General features: G+C 40.5%; 1 protein-coding gene across 1 annotated transcript in view; it reads right to left on the bottom strand.

The window, feature by feature from the left end:
• LOC126203432 (isovaleryl-CoA dehydrogenase, mitochondrial) overlaps positions 1-12878 on the bottom strand; it is a 68382-nt gene that overhangs the window by 54721 nt on the left and 783 nt on the right. The gene's annotated exons all lie outside the window — the stretch shown is intronic.

Raw genomic sequence — 12878 nt, 5'->3', positions numbered from 1 at the left:
TGGAAAACCATCTAAAATCCACATCCAGGCTGGCCAGCACACTTACTTCCCATAGTTATTCCATGAGGCAGATCTGATCTGGGGCCAGCATGCCACCCCATGTCCCAGAAGTGAGCACTTTAACGCATATGACTATCTGTGTGGGTTAGGGGCTCATTAATTTTTGGTTATAGAAGACTAAATTAATGAACAAAATATCAATACACAAAACAAAGTAATCCACTTATTTAGGAAATAACATTAAATTCTGGAAACATTAAACATATATATACACTGCCTTACAAGAAAAGTGAAGCACAGAAAGACTTGGCTGGATGTTAATGTAACTTTGTACAGATGCACACCATTGGCAGATATGTAAATGATTAGTTACAACTCTGTGCCAGGTAAACATGGACACCAGAGTGCATTAGTGTTGTTATCAGACCCCATAGGGTACGTAATTTATGTGAATAGCTTCAGATACTGAATTATCACTGAACGTCATTGAGATGATACATACTCATGTGAGACAGCATTATCTACATCTACATCTACATCTATACTCCGCGAGCCACCTTACGGTGTGTGGCGGAGGGTACTTATTGTACCACTATCTGATCCCCCCTTCCCTGTTCCATTCACGAATTGTGCGTGGGAAGAACGACTGCTTGTAAGTCTCCGTATTTGCTCTAATTTCTCGGATCTTTTCGTTGTGATCATTACGCGAGATATATGTGGGCGGTAGGAAATCCTGAATCCAATCACAAACCTGGTCCGATATTCCGTAAGCTCGTATTTTTTTCACTAAACGTAAGTGCGGAACCGTATCAAATGCCTTCCTGAAGTCCAGGAATACGGCATCAATCTGCTCGCCAGTGTCTACGGCACTGTGAATTTCTTGGACAAATAGGGCGAGCTGAGTTTCACATGATCTCTGTTTGCGGAATCCATGTTGGTTATGATGAAGGAGATTTGTATTATCTAAGAACGTCATAATACGAGAACATAAAACATGTTCCATTATTCTACAACAGATTGACGTAAGCGAAATAGGCCTATAATTATTCGCATCTGATTTATGACCCTTCTTGAAAATGGGAACGACCTGCGCTTTCTTCCAGTCGCTAGGTACTTTACGTTCTTCCAGAGATCTACGATAAATTGCTGATAGAAAGGGGGCAAGTTCTTTAGCATAATCACTGTAGAATCTTACGGGTATCTCGTCTGGTCCGGATGCTTTTCCGCTACTAAGTGATAGCAGTTGTTTTTCAATTCCGATATCGTTTATTTCAATATTTTCCATTTTGGCGTCCGTGCGACGGCTGAAGTCAGGGACCGTGTTACGATTTTCCGCAGTGAAACAGTTTCGGAACACTGAATTCAGTATTTCTGCCTTTCTTCGGTCAGCACCTGACAGAGCACGAAAGGGGCCTCATTATGGGTCTGGATTTGGCGATTTCACCAAATCGCCCAATATCCAGTTTTGTGGGGCATTGGAATATGACAGTGATCAGACTTTGACTGGATGGGAACTTGAGGGAAAACACAAGCAACATAAAAGTTCCAGTCGACCATAGCCGACCACCACAAGGCAGAATTGGTATATTGTGTACAAAGCACATTATAACACCTTGACCCATCTGCACCTGACACCCGAGAACAAGTAATGGACACTCTGCAACATTCTGCGTCGTCCCACACCACTGGTCTGTCTGAAATGTAAAAATTATCTGGTGCAAATTGTGTATGGTCAGAAGGACATTGTACAATATGCATTAATTGAAAGAGTCAGTTCAACTGTTAACACACTGACTTAATATTCAAAAGCATCGAGTCTGGTCACCTTGGCTTAGAGTATCTATGTTTTTCCTGAATCATTCAAAGCACATGGTGGTGTGATTCTTATCCTCATAAAACCTCACTCGTATGTTCTAACCAGCTAAAAATGCTCCTGTCAAAGCACAAAAAAGCCAAATATGCTTGTCTTTAAAAGACTGATAAAGTGGGGAACCAGCTGCCTCCTCATTCCCCCATCCTCACCAAAAATTCTGGCATGCTAACATATTCATATTCTTTTAGCACACAACTTCTAAATTTTCTTCTAAGTTTCTGTCTATAGTGAAGCCTTCATACCCAGCATCTCCATCTCTCTGCCACACCTATATATGCCCCCCCCTCCCTCCCTCCCTCCCCCCCTCTCTCTCTCTTTCCCACTGTCATTCTCTTTGTACCATCATTTTTCTCTCCCGCTGCCACATTCCTTTCTTTCTCACTTACAGTCTACCATCTTTCTCTTCAATGCCACTGTCTTTTTTCACACATGTCCCTGAGGAAGGTTTGCTCGAGGTTCTGATACATAGACCTGGAAACTCTAACATGCGAGTGTAAGGAAAGAGAGCAATTTTTTTTTTTTTTCATGTTAAAGCTCACGGGTGGGGGGTGGGGGAGTGGGGGTGGGGGGGGGGGGGGGGGGGGGGAAGGGATGTGGGAGTCCAGACACTGCCCCAGGCCTAAATATGGTCTCCACTCATCTTATTTGTCATTTCCATTGTTCCCTCTCTCTTTTGATCCCACTGCAACTATCTCCACCCAACTGCTACTGTCTTCATCCACCTCTCTCTTTCTCTTTCACTGCCACTTTCCCTCTCCCACCATCACTGTCTCCTCTCTCCTTTTCTTCCACTGGCACTGTCTCTCCGATACTTTCTTTTAGCACAAAAATGTGATTCCCCACTTTTCTGTCACAGCCTTTGAAAGACGAACATATTCACCTTTTTTGTGCATCAACAATAATATTTTTTTCATCCTGTTCCCTTTTTTTCCTGTTACAGACTGGTGTGCAGCACATATAAAACAAATTCGGTAAGTCAATAAAGTATAAAAACTTATTTATGTATTTCAACAGATTTACACACACTAGCACATAAAAACAACAAATAAGTATGCATAATATATGGTTAACACAAAATAATCTCACAGCCAACACAAGTCACCTTCACTTAAAAATGCACAACACTTTTAGGCTACACCTACAGTCAGGGGCCGTGGCAAGGGGGGGGGGGGGAGGGGGACTATAGCTCTCTCCCCCCTCCCAATAGAGTATCATATTACACTGGATAAAATCACTTCAGAAATCAGTGAATATACTACTTCAACAGAATCAGAAGCAGAGCTGAAACTACAGAAGAAAAAGTGGGTTGATGAAAGTAAAAGATCTGAAACAGCAACCGAATATTTAAAGAACTGTGACAAGCATTTTTTCCCAATGTATACACTTTACTTCAAATATTTGGAACTATTCCTGTCACTCCAAGCTCTTCTAAACGAAGCTTCTCTGCTTTGAGATGAATAAAGACTTATTTGCGTAACACAATGGGGCAATTGAGACTAAATGGATTGGTTCTTGCAAATATCCATAAAGAAAGAGATATGGACATTGAAAATATCATTTACGTATTCAGTAAAAAGAAACAGACACAAATGAGCATGACAAATTGAGCAGAAGATGGAAATAACCAGTGAATTTTGTTATATATATATATATGGCCCAAACTCTTTGTCTCTAAATATGTCTGCTTGTGTCTGTATATGTGTGGATGGATAAGAGTGTGTGTGTGTGTGTGTGTGTGTGTGTGTGTGTGTGTGTGTGTGCGCGCGCGCGCGAGTGTATACCTGTCCTTTTTTCCCCCTAAGGTAAGTCTTTCCGCTCCCGGGATTGGAATGACTCCTATCCCTCTCCCTTAAAACCCACATCCTTTCGTCTTTCCCTCTCCTTCCCTCTTTCCTGATGAGGCAACAGTTTGTTGCGAAAGCTTGAATTTTGTGTGTGTGTTTGTGTGTCTATCGACCTGCCAGCGCTTTCGTTCGGTAAGTCACACATCTTTGTTTTTATATATATATATTAGAGGGAAACATTCCACGTAGGAAGTCACTATATATATATATATATATATATATATATATATATATATATATATATATATATATATATATAACAGAGGGAAGACACACAAACAAACACAAATATACACACAAAATTCAAGCTTTCGCAACAAACTGTTGCCTCATCAGGAAAGAGGGAAGGAGAGGGAAAGACAAAAGGATGTGGGTTTTAAGGGAGAGGGTAAGGAGTCATTCCAATCCCGGGAGCGGAAAGACTTACCTTAGGGGGAAAAAAGGACAGGTATACACTCGCACACACACACATATCCATCCACACATACAGACACAAGCAGATATATATATATATATATATATATATATATATATATATATATATATATATATGATGGATATGTGTGTGTGTGTGCGAGTGTATACCTGTCCTTTTTTCCCCCTAAGGTAAGTCTTTCCGCTCCCGGGATTGGAATGACTCCTTACCCTCCCCCTTAAAACCCACATCCTTTCGTCTTTCCTTCTCCTTCCCTCTTTCCTGATGAGGCAACAGTTTGTTGCGAAAGCCTGAATTTTGTGTGTATATTTGTGTTTGTTTGTGTGTCTATCGACCTGCCAGCGCTTTTGTTTGGTAAGTCTCATCATCTTTCTTTTTAGATATATTTTTTCCACGTGGAATGTTTCCCTCTGTTATATATATATATATATATATATATATATATATATATATATATATATATATATATATATATATAAGTTCAAGGTTTCCATTCATGTCATCTTCTGTATCCAGAAAATTAATGAATATTTATTTATTGTAAGTTCACCTTTTTTATGGTTTATGTAATTTATAAAATCTTCCAAGTTTTTTTTTGTTTACCCTGTACTCTTAAACAGTTACCAAAAACTACTTGAAGTAACTCCAAATTTTACCAATTTGTCAGTGGAGGATTCTCCTTTCGTTAAGCGATATTCCAATCCCCCAAACCCCTTCCCCCCCATTAGCCCCACCCCCCTTGACTGACTTCTAGAATCGCCTCTGCCTACAGTATACCACAAAATGGGGTGTTTAATTTGTAAGTACAAAGAATTTCATAAGACAAAATAATTTTCTGCAAGGTCCTTACGCCATCATATGGCACCATATAACAATTTCCAAGTCAAGACATCCTGTATAGGTGTGAAGTGCCCATTATAAAAGAGATAGTGTGTCGAAAGCTTTACTGGTGGAAAAATGGCGACTAAGAACAGTACGGTGACCTCAGAACCCTTGTGATGACCCCAGAACCTTGCCATTTGTTCTCTACCTCAGTTAAAACTACATTTAAGCCTCATATGTACATACGGTAAATTTGAACCTCTGGGTCTCAGCAACGGATGATATCAAAAAAAGTTTCAAAGTTCCTCAGTAACACCATCTTACGAATATACACTGATAAGCCAAAACAATATAACCACTGCCCAACACAACACTGAATACCACCTGGTGGTGTTGCGGGCACAGGACATGGTAATGAAAGTATGTAAGCGAAGCAGACATGGACAGATGATCACCCTAGTGATGATATGGGCTGCAAATTGGAAAATCCATTGAGATAAGTGCCTTTGAGAATGGGCAGACTATTATTATGCACAGCCTGTGAACAAGTATCTTGAAAATGGCAGAGCTGGTTGAATGTTCACGTGCTAGTGTTGAGTGTCTACAGAAAGAGGTAGAAGAGTGATGAAGCTATCACTACATGCTAAGTGGTTGGACATCCACGACTCTCACAGAACATGAGGTCCGTAGGCTTTTCTGCTCTGTTAAGTAGGATAGATGGTGATCTGTGACATCTCTGCCAAAAGAGCACAATGCTGGTACACACATAAGCGTTTCAGAGCACACTGTTCATCGTGTGTCATAGAACACAAAGCTCAGCAATGCATCACCCTGCTGTGTTCACATGTTGATCAAACAACACCATCAATTACGACTGCAATGGGTACGGGATCATCAGGATGTTGGCTCATCAAGCGAATCACATTTCTGCTACAGTAGGTCAATGGCTATCTCCACAAACACTGTCATTTAAGTGAACGGTTGCTCGAAATGTGCAGCGCTTCATGGCTGCAGGCTAGTTGGAGCAGTATTATGCTGTGGAAGATATTCTCCTGCCCTTGTGCGGGATCTGTGGTAGTAACTGAAGACATGCTGACAGCTGTGAACCACCTGCACCTCTTCATGCTCGACATCGCCCCCGACGGCGACATCAAAATTAAGCAGTATAATTATCCATGTCTTGGAGCCAGAACAGTGCAACAGTGGTTTGAGGAGTGTTATAGTGAACCCACATTGATGTCTCGGCAACCAAATTCAAGCGATGTAAATCCTATAGAACCTATCCGGGTCGCTATCAGGTGCCATCGCCACATACGCAAATCAGTGGCTTGTTATTTATGTAAATTACATGACCTGTTCAGACATCTAATGCCATGTACCTCCACAAACCTACCAACAAACTGTCAGATCCCTGATACACAGAATCTCTTACAAATTTCATTCCAGGGATGAACAAACAAACTATTAAGCAGATTGTCGTAATGTTTTAGCTCATCAGTGTATGGCAAAAATTTCAACAATTTGCCACGAATAGCAATTATAGAAGTGTCTAACCCCACAGCTGGTACTTCTGATACCCAAAAAGCATGCTTTTTTTGAGTTATTTTCATAAGTCACCTAAGGCCCACCATAGACCCCACCTAATGCAAAAGAACAAACCAATTTTCTCAATTTGCATGGGCTGGAGGAAGTGTGTAATGTTTAATTCTGACCCTATACTGTAGTACAGCTACAGTATGTCCATCCTTCCGACATGTACACACACAGCTTTTTGGAATGTATTGGTACCGTGCAAGCAAAGGCCAATGTGTATGTATATTTGAATTATCTATGTTCATTGAATTATAATGACAAATACTATATCACTGTGAGAAGATTCCTGGATGAATGAAGGAATAAATAAATAAATAAATACATAAGTAAATAGATAAATAAAAGATACATTATCATCTGCTGCTAAACCAAAAACTGGACACATTTCATTGTTTATTTACATCATTGGTTTCAAAAAATTTTATGTATTATAAATTCTACAGGTGCTTTTATTAAAACCTGATTACAAAGGTAAATTTTAACCATTACATTGCAGGACCCTGTCTTAGCCATCAGTATTTTCTATGGTAAACTTATTCCATATTCCCTGATAGAAAATACTACACTCCTGGAAATTGAAATAAGAACACCGTGAATTCATTGTCCCAGGAAGGGGAAACTTTATTGACACATTCCTGGGGTCAGATACATCACATGATCACACTAGAACCACAGGCACATAGACACAGGCAACAGAGCATGCACAATGTCGGCACTAGTACAGTGTATATCCACCTTTCGCAGCAATGCAGGCTGCTATTCTCCCATGGAGACGATCGTAGAGATGCTGGATGTAGTCCTGTGGAACGGCTTGCCATGCCATTTCCACCTGGCGCCTCAGTTGGACCAGCGTTCGTGATGGACGTGCAGACCGCGTGAGACGACGCTTCATCCAGTCCCAAACATGCTCAATGGGGGACAGATCCGGAGATCTTGCTGGCCAGGGTAGTTGACTTACACCTTCTAGAGCACGTTGGGTGGCACGGGATACATGCGGACGTGCATTGTCCTGTTGGAACAGCAAGTTCCCTTGCCGGTCTAGGAATGGTAGAACGATGGGATCGATGACGGTTTGGATGTACCGTGCACTATTCAGTGTCCCCTCGACGATCACCAGTGGTGTACGGCCAGTGTAGGAGATCGCTCCCCACACCATGATGCCGGGTGTTGGTCCTGTGTGCCTCGGTCGTATGCAGTCCTGATTGTGGCGCTCACCTGCACGGCGCCAAACACGCATACGACCATCATTGGCACCAAGGCAGAAGCGACTCTCATCGCTGAAGACGACACGTCTCCATTCGTCCCTCCATTCACGCCTGTCGCGACACCACTGGAGGCGGGCTGCACGATGTTGGGGCGTGAGCGGAAGACGGCCTAACGGTGTGCGGGACCGTAGCCCAGCTTCATGGAGATGGTTGCGAATGGTCCTCGCCGATACCCCAGGAGCAACAGTGTCCCTAATTTGCTGGGAAGTGGCGGTGCGGTCCCCTACGGCACTGCGTAGGATCCTACGGTCTTGGCGTGCATCCGTGCGTCGCTGCGGTCCGGTCCCAGGTCGACGGGCACGTGCACCTTCCGCCGACCACTGGCGACAACATCAATGTACTGTGGAGACCTCACGCCCCACGTGTTGAGCAATTCGGCGGTACGTCCACCCGGCCTCCCGCATGCCCACTATACGCCCTCGCTCAAAGTCCGTCAACTGCACATACGGTTCACGTCCACGCTGTCGCGGCATGCTACCAGTGTTAAAGACTGCGATGGAGCTCCGCATGCCACGGCAAACTGGCTGACACTGACGGCGGCGGTGCACAAATGCTGCGCAGCTAGCGCCATTCGACGGCCAACACCGCGGTTCCTGGTGTGTCCGCTGTGCCGTGCGTGTGATCATTGCTTGTACAGCCCTCTCGCAGTGTCCGGAGCAAGTATGGTGGGTCTGACACACCGGTGTCAATGTGTTCTTTTTTCCATTTCCAGGAGTGTATTTAGATATTTTTGTTTATTTTTCCTTTTTATCTGTAAATTACATTTATTTATTGTTTAATGTACAAGTACTAAATTGCTGTTGAAGTAACAATGTTTTTTAACACACATTATTATTTGGTGGATGTATTATAATCTGTCATTAAGATACATATAGTAAGTTATTACTATGTAATTACATGCTGCAAGTTACTTCTTTCAGTTTTATTTTTATGAACACTTTCCTTACCATAAAATGATTTGCACACTCCACACATTTAATCACATAAAAATGATTCCATAATTAAGTACTGCATATGAATATAAGCAGCATGTCTACAGTTGTGAGCTGTTAAATACTAATGACATGACTCTGATCCTAACACACTGAAGACAATCTCTTTACCTGCACTTCTAAGTCTTTATCTGGATTTAGCTGAGCAACAGTATTCATTAATAACAATTTTGTGCTTATCTGAAATTTACAGAATGACACTTTTGTTAAGAATATCATTCGTTCCCTCTTTGAAAACTTACTTCTATGCCTTTACCGTCATGATGAAAGTCAAAGGATAGCGATCTGTACCTATACATATTGCAGTAGAATCAGGTACATTAGGCATAAAAGGGCGGAGCTGTCATTTCTACTCAGGTGATTCATGTGAAAAGGCTTCCAATGTGATTATGGTCACATGACAGGAATTAACAGACTTTGAACACGAAATGGTGGTAGGAGCAAGACACATGGGACATTCCATTTCAGAAATCATTAGGGTATTCACCAAGCCACTGTCATTCATGACTGGTTTGAAGAATATTCTTGACAATTATAGTGAATGACTTGGCCACCCACATTGCCCAACATGAATCCCAGCAATCTTTTATGGGACATGATCAAAAGGTAAGTTTGTATGCAACATCCTGCACCAGCAACAGTTGCACAGTTATGGATGACTATAGAGGAAGCATGGCTGAATATTTCTATAGGACACTTTCAACAACTTCGCGTGTTCTTGCCACGTGTCTAGTTGCTGCACTATGCCGGAAAAAACGAGGTCAGGTACAATATTAGGAACCACCCCACGACTTGTCACCTCAGTGTGTATTAATATATTTTGGACCTTGTATGTGTTTTATTAACAATTAATATTTATTTGGGATCTGTTACATTTCTATTTATTAATTTTTAGATACAATTTCAACCAATTGTTAGTGACTATTAAAGCTAGTGACTAGTATTTTTAACTGTATTTTATTGTTAACTGTGTAAATGATTGTTCTAGGAAAATAACTCTTAGCTCCATTCCCACTGATTACTTCACGAATAATGATAGAGTATCGAGCACTGATTTGTAAGGCAGATCCCTATGTTAATAATTGTTGCAATCACCACCGGAAGAACTGTGATTTCAGTGCAAAATTTTTTATACAGATACAAATTAAAATAGTCCTGATCCCATTAAAAAATTTATTACAATTGTAACCAGTTTCAGTCCATTTGTAGACCATCTTCAGACCCTTCTCCGGTCGTGGAACGGAGCAGGTACCAACTGTCAAGCAAAAAACGCCAATTGCTTGTTTACCTGCTCCCTTCATCATCTACGGTTGCCGCCACTGGAGAAGAATCTGAAAATGGTCTACAAACAGACTGAATCTGGTCACCATTGTAATAAATGTTTTTACGGGGCTAAGACTTAATTTTAACTTATATAAAAAACACATTTATACTCAGTCTTGGTTATAATGGCAGGAGTAAGTTAATAAATTGATCCTCATGATGTTCGTTTTACTTTTGAGGCTGAAGTAGCTGAACTGAAACTGATGTATACGTAAGTTTTAATTATGCCAAAAAAGCAATGATAAAACAGTTGCTAAAATGTAATAATTATAGGATCATTTCTCCTAATGACTAGTTTTGACTGGATTATACAGCAGCTGCAAAGTAACTAAAAGCAGTAACTAGCTTCCCCAAAGAGATGATTTCAGACAGAGATCTCGGATTTAGCTCAGTGTTGCTATTTACTTGAGTAGTAATTATAGTCAGATGATGTGCCATACAAAGGAATTCTGCATGATCATACCATTCCTAGCAGGAGCGCTGATGGCAATAAGCTTAAATATTAAGACTAATATAGGCTATAGAGATTTCTTTAGTATGATTTTCTCAGATACTTTCTTCTGTGTCAATGATGTGTGTCAATTTTAATGTTGTTATCTCTGCGGCGGTGGCGTTGGTGGTGGTGATTGTCATCTAAGTTGAAGCTTTTCAGAGGAACCATACTAACATTCACTTAAAAATTTGGGGAAATCACAAAAAGCTGAAGGACATAATATCAACACTGCCTAGAATATCACTCAGGACCATGTTTATGTCTCCTCAACAAAATACATAAGAGTTTTTAATACAACTGACAGATTTACCAACATAAGAGTTGCTTCAATAAGGTGAGATATCTGGCATGGTTAGGTGAGCCTATTGCATTCACAATAGGGCAAATTTGGCCAGGAAGTGTATACGAAAATGACACACACTGATTGACACCTCCACAATGAAACCATCCATCACCCAAGGAAAAAAGAGGTGTAATTAAAATCTTCATGGACAGGACCAACAAAAATTTGCAGCCAGTTTATTTACATAATGAGCTGAACACTTATAGACCTAGTTGGTTTTCCAGAGAAATGGTTACTCCTGTAGGGAGGTGGATTAAACACTTCGTCACACAAGAGAAAAAGCAAGGACTAGTGAGGAACAACAGCAAGCAACAAGGAAAGTTCTCTCTTCTATTAACAAGATTACAAATTGTGTTGAGAAAGTGTTGGCCAAGCATGGAGTTGAAATGATTTTACCCACCAAGAAAATAAGAATGCTTAAGAAAAGCAAAAGATGTACAGCATTCACTAATGTTACCTGGGATATATAAAATTCTGTGTAGTTGCAGACAAATACACATTGGAAGCACAAAAAGACATGTCAACACCATCTGCAAAACACAAACAGGAACTACTACCTGGGTCAAACTGACAAATCAACCACAATGAAATGTTTTCCGAGATGGAAACAACAAAATCCAGTGAGACTAGCATTTTAGTAAAGACAAAACATTGTCATGAGCACATATATAAAAAGGCCACAGTAATTTAAAAGCACCATTATACTTTTAATAGGAGAGAAGATGTTAAGTTGGATAAAACTCGGATGGCACCTTTGCATCAACAGAATAACAATCAATTACTTTTAATCGAGAATGATGGTGACAGTCAGAGATAATCAAGCATCCAGTGTCAAAAATTCAGGAGCCCCTGACGCACTTTCCATTTGACTTCTGAAGATGTCTTCTGCAGTCGGAGATGACATATCAGGCAATATTTTCACATCTCAACCAAGGCCTCTCAGCATGGAAGTTTGTACTGAAGTGTTACATATCCCAGAAGCTGTCGTAAAGTACACAAGAGAAGACACGATTGCTAGCATACTTACACCTAATACTGTCCTGTAGCATAATATTCTGGGGCAAAGCAGCAAAAAGTATTCACTCTACAGAAAAATGCAAAAAGATTATTTCGTAAAGATAATTGAACATTTTGCTGAGGCCTCTTTACAGACTTAGATATAATACTGAATGGTATTTGTGGTTAAGATGGACTCAGCAATTCAGTTAGGCCTACATAGTTAGTTCCATGTTCCATGGATAATTTGTTGTGATACACAACAATGATGTGGAACGAGTCATTTTACAGCTGGTAGTTATTAATTCCTACCCACCACCTTTTCTACATAATGGTAATAGTAATTCTTCTACAGAATAGAAGGAGCTGTTTAGGAGAAACTTTCTCAGACCTTTTTCATATGCTCTTTCGCTGTCTGTCAGACATTTTACATCACTAGGTAAGTACTAAAAAAATTTTGCTGCAGTATCGTGCACCCCTTTTGTGCAAATGTCCACACGATGATCACAAGTGAACACCACATGTTATTCTTACACAACTTTTTCTGCAATGAATACTTACTTTTTTTTTAAAGATGATTTACCCCAGAACAACATTCCATATGACATTACTGAATCAAAATATGCAAGATATGCCAACTTACTGATTTCTCTCTCCTCAAGATTTGCACTGATTCTAAGTGCAAATGTGGCTAAACTAAGTTATTTTATGATTTTCAAAATGTGCTTTTCCCAATTTAAATTCTCATCAATATGGACATCTAAGAATTTTGAAGTTTCCACCCTATTTATTATTTCCTTGCCACATGTTATAATTGGTGTAGTACGCCTAGACATGCAGAACTGAATACAAATTGAGGGCTAGGCCATTCACAGAAAACTAATCAATGGTACTTAAA

The sequence above is a fragment of the Schistocerca nitens genome, chromosome 9 (assembly GCF_023898315.1).
Source record: "Schistocerca nitens isolate TAMUIC-IGC-003100 chromosome 9, iqSchNite1.1, whole genome shotgun sequence".
NCBI classification, from domain to species: Eukaryota; Metazoa; Arthropoda; class Insecta; order Orthoptera; family Acrididae; genus Schistocerca; species Schistocerca nitens.
Note: the sequence above shows the minus strand (reverse complement) of the source record. Positions and strands in the feature narration are given on the sequence as shown.